Here is a 16,911-nt window from a genome sequence, read left to right as displayed (position 1 = left end):
ACCATGTAACTCCCCCAACTCCTCCTACTGACACCCCTCAAATCACATGCTGGGGCACACGGGGCAAAATTGGAGCAAAATGCTTTGGCAGGGTAAAAATACCCCAGTTTGACTCCCATATGTCCTCCATACACAGATCCCCTTGCTGACAGAGGGGCCTGCAACGCGTTGCTTCTCTATTTCGGAATAAAATACCTTATAAGGAACTTAAATGCAAACTCTGCCATTTCTACGTCCCATTTATTCCAGTAACAGCTCTAATCTGAACCCCTGCGAAATCTCATCCCATGGGGTTTTGTTTTTTTGACAGCTGTGAAAACCATTAAGCGCAGAGCGCGGCGCAGAAAATGCAAAGCTTCCAGAGACGGACGTGCCTTCAAATCCTCCTATCCCTAACCCCATCGGAAGCAGCTGCTTTCTTTCTTGCTTACAAAACAATGCTTTTCTCTCTCTCTCTCTCTCTCCCCATCTCTCTCTCTCCACCTCTCTCTCTCGCTATCTCTCTCCCTCTCCCTCCTCTCTCCGTTTCATTTGATCCCTTACGTCATCGGGACACCCAGTCTATTTCTGAAGGGGGAAAAAAAAACATGATAATACTTGCTACCCACATTAAAGATGGCAGTGTGTGTTATAAATGCTATAGTCCTTAATGAGCATCTTTAATTCAGCCTTCCTGTACCTGGGGGGGGGGGGGGGGTGGATGAAGGGGCTATTGGACCTAATCCATAGTCGGCTGAAATTCGGGGAACAAACCCCACCCCAGTTCCTGATTGCCAATTACATTACAAGAAGTAATGTGCCCGGTGGACACATGTTGCCTGCGGGGTTAGGACTCGCCCCCAATTCAGGTGAGTATTAATACAAACTTGATTTTAACCTAGGATTGAAGCAGGGGGGTCTCTGGAGCAGAACCCCATTCATTTCAGCTTCAGGGACCTCGCTGCGTCCCAGGGTACAGACCTCCAAAGGGGGCTGCGGTGTCTCGGCAAAGTTTAAAGCTCCCGTGTCACGCGCGGCCAATAGGAAGCCGCACCGGATGACGTTACGTCTTCCTATTGGCCAGCAGGGCGAGGGGGCTTTGAATAGCAGCCATTATGTGAACCCCAGCAAGCCGAGCGGTACCAGCACCCCCTACGGAGTTATCTCAGGAAGCATGAGGTCCCCGGAGCTGAAATTAATGGGGTTCAATCCTATGTTAAAGATCAATCAAATGGCTTGCTTGGATGGCCTCTTTAATATCCTTGTACATTGGAGAGCGTCCCCATTGTCACTGTGAGGGGAGTCATTTCCATAACACGCATTGATCGCGCTAGCATCTTTCACAAATAAAATCATGGCGCTCAAAGCCAGTATGAACCGTAAACTTTCACGCCATCAACCTCTTAAAACCCGGATCACCCTCTGACGCCCATTAGTTAAAAAATCTGACACCTCACTCATATTACCCGGTCCCTCCCATTCAACACCGTGAGAACAAGTCCACTTCTGCATTGGCTGGTCTCTGGCAATTTAGGGCGTTAGCCCTGTAATGGGCCTTTAATCCAGGGCGGGGAAACTCCAGTCCTCAAGGGCCACCAACAGGTCGGGTTTTAAGGATATCCTAGATTCAGCACAGGTGGCTATTACAACGTCAAAACATTTTCCTTTCCTCACCCCATGGCCGCCAACAGGGTGGTTCTGCCGGGGTTGGCGTCCCGGGCCCGATGTCAGGAAAAAAAAATTGAGGAGAGGAGAACCAATCAGGGCCTTCCTCAGGGGAGATCGTTGAAGCGCACGTGAGGTGACCGTTGGCTTTCCGCTTACATAGGCGGGTAGAGGTGTCGGAAAGCTCCACGAGGTGTAGAGGCTGCGGGTGGCGCTGCTCTGCTGCTCGGGGAGCTGAGGGCGCAGAGTCCTCGGGGGGGTTCACGGAGGGAGAGTGGGAGAGTAAGGGGTGAGGCTGTACAGCCGGGAGTTTATCCGGGCGGTGATCTTCACGTGCGGGGGGTCACACTGGAAGAGGCTGTCTATGCTGGAGAAGGAGAGCGGGGAGAGGAGGAGAGACAGTCCGCCCTACCGGAGAAGAGCAGGAGGAGGTGAGGGGGGGGACACAAGGACCCTAAAGGAGGAGATGGAGGGCAGGAGAGGGACTCTACAGGAGTTTATGAGGAGGGAGAGAGGGACCATACAGGAGGAGAAGGGGGGGAGAGGGACACTACAGGAGGAGAATGGGGGGGGGAGAGAGGGACCCTACAGGAGGAGATGGGGGGGAGGGACCCTACAGGAGTTTGTGAGAGGGGAGAAAGGGACCCTACGGGATTTGGTGAGGGGGAGAGGGACCCTACTGGAGTTGGTGAGGGGGGAAGAGGGGGACCCTACAGGGGTTGGTGAGGAGCGAAGGGCCCTACATGAGTTGGTGAGGGGGGAGAGAGTGACCCTACAAGATTTGGTGAGGGGGAAGGGAGGGACCCTACAGGAGTTCGTGAGGGGGGAGGGAGGGACCCAACAGGAGTTCGTGAGAGAGGAGGGAGGGACCCTACAGGAGTTCGTGAAGGGGGGGGGGACCCTACAGGAGTTCATGAGGGGGGGGAGGGACCCTACAGGATTTGGTGAGGGGGAGAGGGACCCTACAGGATTTGGTGAGGGGGAAGAGGGACCCTACAGGATTTGGTGAGGGGGAAAAGGGACCCTACAGGATTTGGTGAGGGGGAAAAGGGACCCTACAGGATTTGGTGAGGGGGAAAAGGGACCCTACAGGATTTGGTGAGGGGGAAGAGGGACCCTACATGAGGAGGTGAGGGGACAAAATGGGAAATTAAGGGTACAAAGAAAATGGACTAGGAGAGGAGAAGGGAGTTGGGATGGGAAAGAGGGAAGGAGACAGGAGGAGGCGAGGACACATTTATTATTATTATTATTATGGAGTGGGGAACTGGCTCTTATTATTACAAATGACCCGTAGTATTTATATCACATTCCTATTATTACTATGTAACTGTGTATTAGTACCTGATTTATACAAGTATATAGTCCACGGACAGAGGAACTCGTACAAATAAAGCTTTTATTACATTAGTTTATTTATATGTATTGAGGGGCTTGGGGGTATTTTTATATGGGTTGGGATATTTTTTATATGTATTGGGCTATTTTTGTTGATGCACTGAGATTTTTTTTATATGTATTTGGGTGGGTTTTATATGTATTGTTTTGTGTGTGTGTGTGTGTGTGTGTGTGTGTGTGTGTGTGTGTGTGTGTGTGTGTGTGTGTGTGTGTGTGTGTTTTTGTGTGTGTAGGGGGTTTTATGTATTATTTTTTATATGTATTTGGGGGTGGGGGAGGTTGTATATATTTGGGGGGGTGCGGATTGTTTTTGTATGTATTTGGGGGTGGGGGAGGTTGTATATATATGGGGGGGTGCGGATTGTTTTTGTATGTATTTGGGGGTGGGGGAGGTTGTATATATTTGGGGGGGTGCGGATTTTTTTCTATGTATTTGGGGGTGGGAAGTTTTTGGTATATATCTTGTGGGGGGAATTGTGTGAGGGGGAGGGAATGAGTGAGCGTGGGGTAATTGACAGAGGGAGAGGAGAGAGGGGTGAGTGAGCAAAAGAGGGAGTAAGAGACACAGGGGAGAGAAATACATGTGAGGCGGGGGGCAGGGATTGAGTGAGTGTGGGTTAATTGATGGAGGGGGGTAGAGTGAGAGGTGAGACGGAGGGGAGAGAAATACATGGGAAAAGGGAGGGAAATAGAGGGGGCTCGCGAGATGTAAAATGGGGGGGGGGGGGGCTCGCGACGTGTGAATTAGGACTCGCAACACTGCCAATTAAGTAAAAGTTGCGCCCTAAAAAAAATTCATGCTAGGTGTGCTATGGGGGAGGGGGGTGAGTAAGGGGGCCTGCTCCCTGCATTTGTCCAGGGCCCCAAGATTTCTGTTGGCGTTCCTGCGCCCCACCACGGCGCTTCTCGCCTTTAGTGGAACAACAAGCGTTCGTGTGGGTAGCTGGCTGCGTGCGAGCCTGCTTCCTAACGATGACGCCGACACAACAATGCCTAATTTAGCTGAAAAGCTGTGACAGGCGCAAACGTGGAATAATTTGCTTTATTACACACGTGGCCGTGGCGGGTGACAGCTAGTGGGTTTTGTTAGCACATTCTCGCTCGCTGCGCCTTTTCCTTCTCGTTTCTAAATCACATTCCCTTTCTGTTATCCACCGCGATCGCTGTGAAACCCTCAGGTTCGACGCTGCCTCGATCCTTATTTCATCTGCTAGGATGAAAAGCCTCTTACAAATGGGGGAGATTATAGTGGTTTTTTAAAGGCCGCTCACTGCCGGTTCTGGAATAAATGTGGCATTTTTTTGATATTTATTGCTGCACTTATACAGAGAAGCGAGAGCGTTCGCTATAAACCGGGGAGAGAACGTTTATCAATATATGCAGAGGGAATAATGTATCGTTTGCCATTAAATGGAACAAACGGAGATTAAAAAGAACATCTCGTGTTTTCAATCATTTGTACTATACTATCCCAATTGTTATGCTAATTTTCATTTTATTTGTTTTAAACCCGTGTGATTACCGAGGGGTGAGGTACAGTAAATGCTTTATTGGGAGATGTCCTGTTATACAGCTCATGAAATCCACAAAAACAATAAATGATTAAATAAATAATAACAGGTTACCTTTTCATAGCAGCCCTCAAATTCTATCTCCAGTATATCGCCGCTGGTTCCCCCCAACCCCCTCCCTGGGAGCAGGGCGTCCCGGGCGCTGAACCATGCAAGTTTTCGCCTGTACCATCCCCCCCCCCCCCCCCAAAAAAAATGCCGGTTTAAATCTTCCCCAGCATCAATCGGGTCAATTTGACGCAGTTTCTATTGTCCCACATGACGCAGGGAATTTAAAAACCAAGAAATAACAGCGCTTTCCTGTGAAGTGTCTCGGAAACCGGAGCTGAAGTGAATGGGGTCCAAGCTCCGTGACCCCCTGCTCTCCGTGATGTGTCCGGTATCACCTCTCTGGACATAGTGAACCGACCGTCTTGGGGGGGCCCCGAGATTTCCCCCCCATAGCAGGGAGAGAGCAGGGCTGTGGCAACGGGGCTGGGGCAGCTTCCGCCATCCTGATTGGCTGCTGTTGGGTAATGCAGCCAATCAGGGGGAGGTGTCAGGAGCCTGGGGGTGGGGCCAAGGAGAGGAGGAAACAACATGGAGCAGAGAGAGGTGAGAGGGGTGTGTGTGAGTGTCTCTTGAGCGTGTGAGTCTCGAGCGTGTTGCACCTTTCACCATTATGTCTAGTATTTTTGGAGAAGCCTCCTGGCCCCCTTATCCCCGTCCTGGTAAAAATAAAACTGCTGGTTTAATCTGGTCCTGGTTGAAACTTCCAGAAATGTGGTGTGTAAAGGTAACAATGACACAGTATCTAATTTGTTTCCCTAATAACCTTCTCCTTAGACTTTCTCCCTAGGGACCACTCATTAGATCAAATGAATGTTGCATATTCTATATGAAACGACACTGGTGAGGATATATACCGCATGGCTGAGAAAACACCGTCACAGCTACTGAGCTCAACGCGGTTACAAATCGTCCGACTTAATCATCCCGCGGCTCAGTTCGAAGCATTTCAGATGAAATTAGAAGGTAAGAATATGTAGATTCCGGGAATTTTACTGACAAGAAAATGGCCACATTTGCATGTCTCAGGCAGGTCTGCAACCCTGTCTTTCACCAATATCGCTTAGCATAGGGGATTCTGGGTAATCACACGCAAATGCGCACAGTGTGTCACTCTTTACTTCTCATCCGTTGGAACATGACAATACGAAATTCTTAGGTCAACCTTCAGGCTACGAACTTGAAATAATAACGGAGCCCGCGCATGAAATAACGAAAGCAGAAACCCCTCAGAATCGCGCTGCTCTAACCCCTCGGCTGCCGTAGGAGACCGCAATGCATTGGCCTGCCCCGTTGACAGGGAAGGGGTTAATTAATTCACAGCCTAACACAAGCATCATGGTTTAGGTCAGGGGTGTTCAACTTCAGTCATCAAGACCCTCTGCCCCAACAGGTCAGGTTTTCAGGATATCCCTGCTTCAGTATGGAAAATAGCTGAAGCGCCCTTGAAAAAGAATGCTGCGACGTTCGAAATGCATTGGATGGGTCTTTTGTCACATTAAAGTGCCCTTTTAATTATTTTTTTGTCCTGGGTTCTTCCTGCTCCGTTTGTGCTGGTGCGCTTTTTGGTCTCCCTTTTCCCTGTATCCCTGCTTCAGCACAGGTGGCTCACCCCATTGCGTTGCAACAACCGTACCCCACTGTGTCGTAACAACCGTAACCCACTGCGTCACCACATCCATACCCCCGCTGCGTCGCCACAACCGTACTCCCGCTGCGTCACCACATCCATACCCCCGCTGCGTCGCCACAACCGTACCCCCAATGCGTCGCAACAACCGTACCCCCAATGCGTCGCAACAACCGTTCCCCCGGCTGCGTCGCCACAACCGTACCTCCGCTGCGTCGCCACAACCGTACCTCCGCTGCATCGCCGCAACCGTACCCCTGCTGCGTCGCCACAACCGTACTCCTGCTGGGTCGCCACAACCGTACTCCCGCTGCGTCGCAACAACCGTACTCCCGCTGCGTCGCCACAACCGTACTCCCGCTGCGTCGCCACAACCGTACCCCCGCTGCGTCGCCACAACCGTACCCCCGCTGCGTCGCCACAACCGTGCCCCCGCTGCGTCGCCACAACCGTACCCCCGCTGCGTCGCCACAGCCGTACCCCCGCTGCGTCGCCACAACCGTACTCCCGCTGCGTCGCCACAACCGTACCCCCAATGCGTCGCAACAACCGTACCCCCGCTGCGTCGCCACAACCGTACCCCCGCTGCGTCGCCACAGCCGTACCGCCGCTGCGTCGCCACAACCGTGCCCCCGCTACGTCGCCACAACCGTACCCACGCTGCGTCACCACAACCGTACCCCCGCTGCGTGTAATGCGTGTTACTATGCTTAATGTGTAATGTGTTACTATGTCACTGTGCAACATGTTATTGTCTAACGTGTTACTATGTATAACGCGTTACCATGTAACGTGTTATTGTTACCGCGTAATGTGTTACTATGTTACCGTGTAATGCGTGTTACTATGTGTCAAAAGGATCCACTACCAAAAGATATTGTTTATTACTGTATTACTTTAACAAGTTCCGTTCAAGTACTGGATTCCTGGAGGTATATAAAGGACATTTCTACCAACGAAAGCCACACCCTTGACGAAGAGCACACCCCTCGAAACGCGTAGGGTGGCTTTCTTTTGGTACCGCTATAGGCTGTGTGAGCTTAGCTTTTGCCGAGTGTGTAGGGGAAGGACAGCTCTGGAGCCTGAAACATCTTTCCTGCTTCGTACCTGTAACAGGGACTGATCACTGTTTGAGAGAAACTGCCACTAAATCCAGCAGTGTGCTGGTTAATTGCACACAGGCAATCAACCAGACTCCACCTGGCTGATTAGGACTTTAAAAAAGCCTCATGTGAGACACAGGAGAGAGATTCCTTAGCTCACATTTGGGCTGACAGAAGGAGAGCAGAGAAGCCCGCACACAGACACTGTCTTGAGCACAAAGGCTGTACTGAGACCAAGACACCCAGACACCTATATTTCCTGGATACAGAGGACCCTGGAATCTGCCAGAGTATGACATGGAGGGCCACCTGCTTAAGGTACCTCCTGAGACTTTGGGGTGATAGGCTGGTAATGGGAATATCCCTCCAGTCCTGCAGATAGGGTCTGGGGTAGTAAGTTACCCTTACAAAGGGATAGGGGTTTGTTATTTTGTTGTTTTTGTATGTTTTGCCTGGATAAAGGAACAGGCTCAATAAAGCCAAGATATAATGTCACCCTGAAACAGTCTCCACTTGCATACCTCTGCACATATCTCTTACAGTCCCCTACAACTGACGTCAGGACGCTGTGACGTTACAACGCGGTGACGCCCCAACGCCCACATGTGGTGCGGAAGCACAGGAGTGGCGCTACCTGACGCCCCATACCAGCGGGCGCGCCTGACGACGGACGAACGATCCGAACACACAGCGGTTTTTGCCATCAAGACTCCACAGCTGCTAGTTGGCGGCTTTTAACGCACGGATGTCTGTAAACGCATATTACGCTATGAGGTGTGCGCTCTTCTCTCTCTCTGTTTATATCTGGTTTCACTTTCTAATCCGTTTTTGATCCTTTATCAAGGACTGTCTAAGTCCGAAACGCGTTGGTATGTTTTGTACCATATATTTCTGATCCAATAAATAGCTTTATTTTTGGGAACGTACACCTTGTGGTTTCATCAGCTGTTTTTACAGCGCTGGATATAGTGCTTCGTTTTTTTTCTCCCTCTTTTCTCTAATTAGACAAATGACAGGATAATACAAAGCATTATGTTGCTTAACTCGGGCTTCTGCCTGCTTTATTTTCATCCCACTAAGGGACTGCAGCTTTAACAGGTATAGGCAGGAGGCACTCAGCTATTAACCTTCAGCGGTTTACTCATATCAGTGATATAATATTTCTCACACTGTCACTTTAAGAAACCAAAGAAATCATAAAAATAAATCCTATCCCTTTCAGGGATCTCGCTACACCGCAGAATCAGCCTCTCTAGCTGCTGCTGGGCCAACTAACCTGGTTTCCCCAGTTTTAACAACACCCTCTCATTTAGGGTCACTAGATACAGCAGAATAATATTTTTAGACACAGCTTAACCGATAGATGGGGGACAGCGTCCCCACAGTAGTGCGCGTGACTGTCATTGTGTAACGCGTTACCGTGTATCGTGTGTTATTGTTACCGCGGATTGTTTTTTTGGGGTGGTGGGGGGGAATGGTGTCCTTAATAGGGATACTAGGGACGGGCCTCCATCACTACAACCATGTCTATTGTCACTAATTTTCTTTAAGTGTCACCGGGTTGGAGAAGACAGCCTCACGGTTAAAAAAAAAAAAAAAACAATCACTACATTTCCATTCAAATGTCATTTTCTGGTCCAAGTTTCCCCAAAAGAGAATTTTGCCGGTGGAGTTAGAGGAGGAAGGGGTTACCCCCACCCCCTTTCTGTAGCAGACTCCATTTGACGCGCGGCTGCTGCAATGTCAAATGACGGGAAAGTCGGGCGGACCTTCGTGGCGGCCGAACCTCCGGTCTCAGTATATATATTTATATATATTTTTTTCCTGCGTGAATTGAACATTTGTTGCAGCGGTTCGGAAGCTTCAGCTCTTGCTTATTCAGGTCTCCGAAGGCCAGTAATGCTTGTTTTTGAGGTTATCACCCTGCTCCTTACTAAGAAGGGACTGACAGGCCATTAATATGCGGAATATACATTATGTGCGACTGTAATTTGCCTGCAGCCAGGAGTCTTCCCCTGTAAATGGTGTTAACCATCTGCTTTAATACTGACTAACCTTAAAACCCGCCCCACAAATTAAGCATCCCAACACCCTGCACTCATAGCCACTGTCCCACACCCACAGTCACTCCTACCACCCATGGTGGCCAAGCACTGCCATCTACTGCACTTACCCACCATCAAGGCCAGGCACTGCCATCTACTGCACTTACCCACCATCAAGGCCAGGCACTGCCATCTACTGCACTTACCCACCATCAAGGCCAGGCACGGCCATCTACTGCACTTACCCACCATCAAGGCCAGGCACTGCCATCTACTGCACTTACCCACCATCAAGGCCAGGCACTGCCATCTACTGCACGTACCCACCATCAAGGCCAGGCACTACCATCTACTGCACTTACCCACCATCAAGGCCAGGCACTGCCATCTACTGCACTTACCCACCATCAAGGCCAGGCACTGCCATCTACTGCACTTACCCACCATCAAGGCCAGGCACTGCCATCTACTGCACTTGCCCACCATCAAGGCCAGGCACTGCCATCTACTGCACTTACCCACCATCAAGGCCAGGCACTGCCATCTACTGCACTTACCCACCATCAAGGCCAGGCACTGCCATCTACTGCACTTGCCCACCATCAAGGCCAGGCACTGCCATCTACTGCACTTACCCACCATCAAGGCCAGGCACTGCCATCTACTGCACTTACCCACCATCAAGGCCAGGCACTGCCATCTACTGCACTTACCCACCATCAAGGCCAGGCACTGCCATCTACTGCACTTACCCACCATCAAGGCCAGGCACTGCCATCTACTGCACTTACCCACCATCAAGGCCAGGCACTGCCATCTACTGCACTTACCCACCATCAAGGCCAGGCACTGCCATCTACTGCACTTACCCACCATCAAGGCCAGGCACTGCCATCTACTGCACTTACCCACCATCAAGGCCAGGCACTGCCATCTACTGCACGTATTCCCTCACCTGCTGTCTCTGTAACTCTCCCATCATACCACTTAGATTGTAAGCTCTTCGGGACAGGGATTTCCTTCCCCATTGTCTGATTTTGCTGCGCTTATTGTATTATTATAATCCCCTGTGCTGTATTCTTTGTGAAGCGCTGAGCACACTTTTGGCGCTACATAAATAAAGACATACAGCACAATAGATTTGACGGCATCTGTTGATATTTCTTTAAAGTAGCTACTAATGGGTTAAAAACCGAGTTCAGAATAAAATGTAATGGAGCTTTTTAATATCTTGCCGCCGGTGTACTCGTGCGTTTCCTCCGGCAGCACCGTCTCCCTCGCGTCTGCGGACAGAAAACCGTTCGCCTTTTGTCGCTCGCAATTATCCAGAAGTCCAACAAACGTTAAGAACTTACACACGGGATAAAACCTCGGAGAACTGAACGCTCTGGGGAGCAATTACCACACGATCCCAAATCAAACGTGGAAACGCCGGATAAATAGAGGAGGGAGGAAAACCAGCAATTAAGACATTAAACTCAATTATCTAGCGAGGGTCCACGTGGGTTCCCGGCAGACACAGGGGGGGAGGCGACAGTCTCCAGGTCGCCTATCCGGGGGGAGCTGTAGGAACAAGAGCTAGAAACTCAGGACTGACCGGAGAACAATATGTATCCCAAATAAATACCCCCTCTCCCCCAGCTGGAAATGCGTCCCGTTATTGGCAGTGAAGAAGCAAAAAAAGCAGGTTAGATGGCAGAATGTGTGGCCGCCCCCACGTAAGAAAGAGCAGGCGATTTCAGAAAGGGGCAGTTCTTTCTACTGCATCTTAATAGCTTTGCTATTTGGTTTTCCTCATGGACTTAACCCAGAGTCGGGCAACTCCAGCCCTCAAGGGCCACCAACAGGTCAGGTTTTCAGGATATCCCAGCTTCAGCACAGCTGGCTGAATTAGACCCTGCTTCAGCACAGGGGGCTCAATCATTCCCTGCTTAAGCACAGGTGGCTCAATCAGTCCCTGCTTCATCATAGATGGCTCAAACAGTCCCTGCTTCAGCAGAGGCGGCTCAAACAGTCCCTGCTTCAGCAGAGGCGGCTCAGTCGAAGACTGATTGAGCCACCTGCCTCTGATTGAGCCACCTGTGTTGAAGCAGGGATATCCTGAAAACCTGACCTGTTGGTGGCCCTTGAGGACTGGAGTTGCCCGACCCCTGATTGAACTATTTTGCACCCAGGGATGGCATAGCCTTGCATTGCCAAGTGTTGCCGGGCCGCCTGGCAATGGAATGGGTTAAATGTAAGCCACGGGGTGATGCCAAGCGATGGAGCCAAGCGATGGAGCCGCCCGTCATTTCCCAAGGCCCAAGAGAGAGCTACTGCTACCTATCCGAAACGCCCAGGCCTTCTGCGTTTAGGGAGTCTCTGGGGGGGGGGGGGGGGGTGAGAGAGGATGAAGGGAGGGGGTATGAGAGGATGAAGGGAGGGGGTATGAGAGAGGAAGAAGGGAAGGGGTATGGGAGGATGAAGGGAGGGGGTATGAGAGAGGAAGAAGGGAAGGGGTATGGGAGAGGATGAAGGGAGGGGGTATGAGAGAGGAAGAAGGGAAGGGGTATGGGAGGATGAAGGGAGGGTGTATGGGAGGATGAAGGGAGGGGGTATGGGAGGATGAAGGGAGGGGGTAAGAGAGAGGATGAAGGGAGGGGGTATGGGAGGATGAAGGGAGGGGGTATGAGAGAGGAAGAAGGGAAGGGGTATGGGAGGATGAAGGGAGGGGGTATGGGAGGATGAAGGGAGGGGGTATGGGAGAGGATGAAGGGAGGGGGTATGAGAGAGGAAGAAGGGAAGGGGTATGGGAGGATGAAGGGAGGGGGTATGAGAGAGGATGAAGGGAGGGGGCATGAGAGAGGATGAAGGGGGGGGTATGAGAGAGGATGAAGGGAGGGGGTATGAGAGGATGAACGAGGGGGTATGAGAGAGGATGAAGGGAGGGGGTATGGGAGGATGAAGGGAGGGAGTATGAGAGAGGATGAAGGGGGGGGTATGAGAGAGGATGAAGGGGGGTATGAGAGGATGAAGGGAGGGGGTATGAGAGGATGAAGGGAGGGGGTATGAGAGGATGAAGGGAGGGGGTATGAGAGGATGAAGGGAGGGGGTATGAGAGAGGATGAAGGGAGGGGGTATGAGAGAGGATGAAGGGGGGGTATGAGAGAGGATGAAGGGGGGTATGAGAGAGGATGAAGGGAGGGGGTATGAGAGGATGAAGGGAGGGGGTATGAGAGAGGATGAAGGAAGGGGGTATGAGAGGATGAAGGGAGGGGGTATGAGAGGATGAAGGGAGGGCGTATGAGAGAGGATGAAGGGAGGGGGTATGAGAGGATGAAGGGAGGGGGTATGAGAGGATGAAGGGAGGGAGTATGAGAGAGGATGAAGGAAGGGGGTATGAGAGGATGAAGGGAGGGGGTATGAGAGGATGAAGGGGGTATGAGAGAGGATGAAGGGAGGGGGTATGAGAGAGGATGAAGGGAGGGGGTATGAGAGAGGATGAAGGGAGGGGGTGAGAGGATGAGGGAAGGGGTGAGAGGATGAGGGGTGGGGTGAGGACAAGGGGGGTGGGAAGGTGAGAGGATAAGGGGAGAGAGGATGAGGAGGGGTGCAGTATTGCTCACCATGGGCCTGTATGACTGCAGGTCAGTTATTTATAAATGATCTGACCATTACGTCATTTGTTCTAAATTTCCCGCCAATTTGCATCAATTTGCACTATCTCATATTCTATTTCCTAAAAAAAATCCTTGGAAGGGCGCTCCCTCCCACTCCCTCCCACTCCCACTCCCTCCCACTCACTCCCACTCCCTCCCACTCCCACTCCCACTCCCACTTACTCAAGACCCTTCCCCAGATTTTTTACAGAACAGAATATAAATTGGTGAGAATTTGGAAAAAAAACGACGTAACATTCAGGTCATTTATAAATAACATTCTTCCGCGGCTGCTATTATCCTAAGCGCTGGAGCGCGTGACGCAATGATAAATAGCTGTCTCCATGTGACAGTTTATCCAGTGCCGACACGCGCGGGCGCCCGGCAGGCAGCGTTGGCGCGGCAGCTGTGGGGAAATACAAAGAAATGTGGGTTTTACCAGCGGCTGCCGTGCCACGTGACACTGTGAGCCAATCACAGTACGGCCTACCGTTGTGACATCATGGCCACGCCTCCTAGCCACGCACGTCACTGTTTGGCCTACAGGCACTAAACGCGCGCGCCACGTGCATGCGCAACTATATTACATTCCTCGCCAACCATTCTCACGCGCGTTGCACCGTTCACCATTTTGTCCAGTATTTTTGGACAAGCCACCTGACCTGTTGGGGGGTCTTGAGGACTGGAGTTGAGCCCCCCCCCCTGTCTCAAGCAGAAGAGCACATGTAACGGTTTGGACAGGGGTGCACAAACTGAGGGGTGCAAGATTTTTCAGTGGGGCGGGGCACGGGCGGTCGCAAAGGTCCCGCGCTCTTCCCGAAGGCGTTTAAATGAAATGCCGGGGGAACCGCTTGAGGCCTCTGCAACTTCACTTATCTTGTCTCTGGTGAAGCGTCGCCATGGCAACGTGGCGTCAAATGACCCCTCTGCGTCATTTGATGCCGGAGACATGGTAAGGAGGGGGGGGGGGAGCGCGAGCAGGAGGGGGGGGGGGAGCGCAGACAGGGGGGCAAGTTTGCGCACCCTTGGGTTAGGAGACCATCGGATTACTTCCCCAGCGCGGTTAGTGATGAGCCCGTAACCGGCGCGGTGAATGTGTAACGCACGGTGTTAGGTTCCGAGTGACTCAGAGGTGAAAATGAGCAGAGAAAGTTGTGTGAAGGAAGCTGGTTACAAGCGCTACTGCGAGACCCTGGGCAGCTGGCCCAACGCTCCTCCCCCCCTTAATGGTGGCCCTGGGACGGGGTGAGAGGTACGTGTCCCTGATGTCTGTGTATTAGGAGGGGGTGAGAGGTGCGTGTCCCTGATGTCTGTGTAATAGAAGGTGGTGAGAGGTACGTGTCCCTGATGCCTGTGTATTAGGAGGGGGTGAGAGGTATGTGTCCCTGATGCCTGTGTATTAGGAGGAGATGAGAGGTACGTGTCCCTGATGTCTGTGTATTAGAAGGGGGTGAGAGGTGCGTGTCCCTAATGTCTGTGTATTAGGAGGAGGTGAGAGGTATGTGCCCCTGATGTCTGTGTATTAGGAGGAGGTGAGAGGTGCGTGTCACTGATGTCTGTGTAATAGAAGGTGGTGAGAGGTACGTGTCCCTGATGCCTGTGTATTAGGTGGGGGTGAGAGGTATGTGTCCCTGATGTCTGTGTATTAGGAGGAGATGAGAGGTATGTGTCCCTGATGCCTGTGTATTAGGAGGGGGTGAGAGGTATGTGTCCCTGATGCCTGTGTATTAGGAGGAGATGAGAGGTACGTGTCCCTGATGTCTGTGTATTAGGAGGGGGTGAGAGGTGCGTGTCCCTAATGTCTGTGTATTAGGAGGAGGTGACAGGTATGTGCCCCTGATGTCTGTGTATTAGGAGGGGGTGAGAGGTGCGTGTCCCTGATGCCTGTGTATTAGGAGGAGATGAAAGGTACGTGTCCCTGATGTCTGTGTATTAGGAGGAGGTGAGAGGTACGTGTCCCTGATGCCTGTGTATTAGGAGGGGGTGAGAGGTATGTGTCCCTAATGTCTGTGTATTAGGAGGAGGTGAGAGGTACGTGTCCCTGATGTCTGTGTATTAGGAGGAGGTGAGAGGTACGTGTCCCTGATGTCTGTGTATTAGGAGGAGGTGAGAGGTACGTGTCCCTGATGCCTGTGTATTAGGAGGAGATGAGAGGTACGTGTCCCTGATGTCCAATACAACTGAGACCCCCAGCTCCCTCCGAACCGCACTTGACCCCTCCAAGTGGACCTGATCTAACAAGCAAAGCCGGACATTATCTGTGCAACATCCAAATCCAAGCGGCCCTGTAACTCATCCCCGTCTCTGTCTCCTTCATGTGACTGCTTTCCCGCGGGTTCCCCGGGCCTGACAAGGACTCAATGACTAATCCATCTACCGATTAGCGCACAGCGAGTCCTTGTTAAGGCAGCAATCCATGAGAGGCAGGGGAAAAAGTACACAATGAAAATTAACCCCGTTATTCCTAGGAACGCCCTTCTCCCCCCCCCCCCCCACCCCCAGAAACACCCCCCGTTCTGTACTGGATGCACGATAAAAAGATGGCCAATATTTGGGGTCTTCCAAATCCCATGTGATGGAACATAGGTGGCCCTTGAGGACTGGAGTTAGGTTTTAAGGATATCCCTGCTTCAGCACAAGTGGCTCAATCTTCGACTGAAGTAGGAACTGATTGAGCTACCTGTGCTGAAGCAGGGATATCCTGAAAACCTGACCTGTTGGTGGCCCTTGAGGGCTGGAGTTGGCCGTCCCCTGGACTAATCCGTCTGCCCGCCGTCTGATTTAACATCCGCGATTCGGAGGATTACCTCTGCGAGCGGACACGGCGCAGGAAGTACTGCCGCCTGTCTGCCAGATACAACTGTGGACAGGCCCCCTGCAAAGGTGCGCTTAACGCCTTCACTGCCGGAGGGGCCTGCAACGCATTGCCAAGTGAACTCAACGTCACCGCTGACATTTTTAGTACAGGGTTTTTAAAACCTCACAGCGATTGGTCAACCAAAACATTTTAAAAGATAAGAGCTCTATCATTTCATCCGTGAAGAACTTGTGTACAAATATTTACACTCATACATAAAACATTATATATATATATATATATATATATATATATATATATATATATATATATATATATGTATATGGAAATATTAACGTGTATATATACACACACACAAGCATATTATATATATATATATATATATATCAAATAAAAAGATCACTTGTGAGCACATTCACATGTCTTAGGCAGATATATATATATATATATATATATATATATACATATATACCCCCTGTACCAAATTGTACCACGCTGCAGAACATGTTGGCACCTCAAATATACGATAATAATAATTTTTCGAGAGACAGACAGACAGCACACACTGAAAAAAAACCTCAGCAGAGGTAAGTGTGGGGCACAGTAAAGGGTAAGTAGTTATATAGTGTGTGAGGATCCCTAGAGATCCAATATACTGGCACAGCGCAAGTTTAAATCAAATAAAAGTGCTTTATTGGGTCCCCAATGCACACACATATACGCCCGACGTTTCGGTCCCCAGGTTCTTCACCCCTGAAGAAGGTCCCCCCTGGGGACCGAAACGTCGGGCACACGTGTGCATTGTGGACACCACAAAGCACTTTCCTGCGATTAACTCTTGTACTGTGCTTGGATCTCCAGGGATCCCAGCAGTGACACACGGGACATAATAATATAACATATAATGGGAATAAGCGCTTCAGGCATAAAACTTACAGGAGGGAAGGGAGTCGCTGCGCAGAAGAGCGTACACTATTTCTGTGAGGACCATGTTACTGAGCGGCATAGTGTTGGCG

At 50.9% G+C, this 16,911-nt stretch overlaps 1 protein-coding gene across 1 annotated transcript in view; it reads right to left on the bottom strand.

Moving 5' to 3' along the window:
• SLC39A11 (solute carrier family 39 member 11) overlaps positions 1-16,911 on the bottom strand; it is a 258,516-nt gene that overhangs the window by 199,453 nt on the left and 42,152 nt on the right. The window lies entirely within an intron of this gene.

Source organism: Ascaphus truei, chromosome 22 (genome assembly GCF_040206685.1).
Source record: "Ascaphus truei isolate aAscTru1 chromosome 22, aAscTru1.hap1, whole genome shotgun sequence".
In the NCBI taxonomy this organism is placed as follows: domain Eukaryota; kingdom Metazoa; phylum Chordata; class Amphibia; order Anura; family Ascaphidae; genus Ascaphus; species Ascaphus truei.
This window is presented reverse-complemented; position numbering and strand designations above follow the sequence as displayed.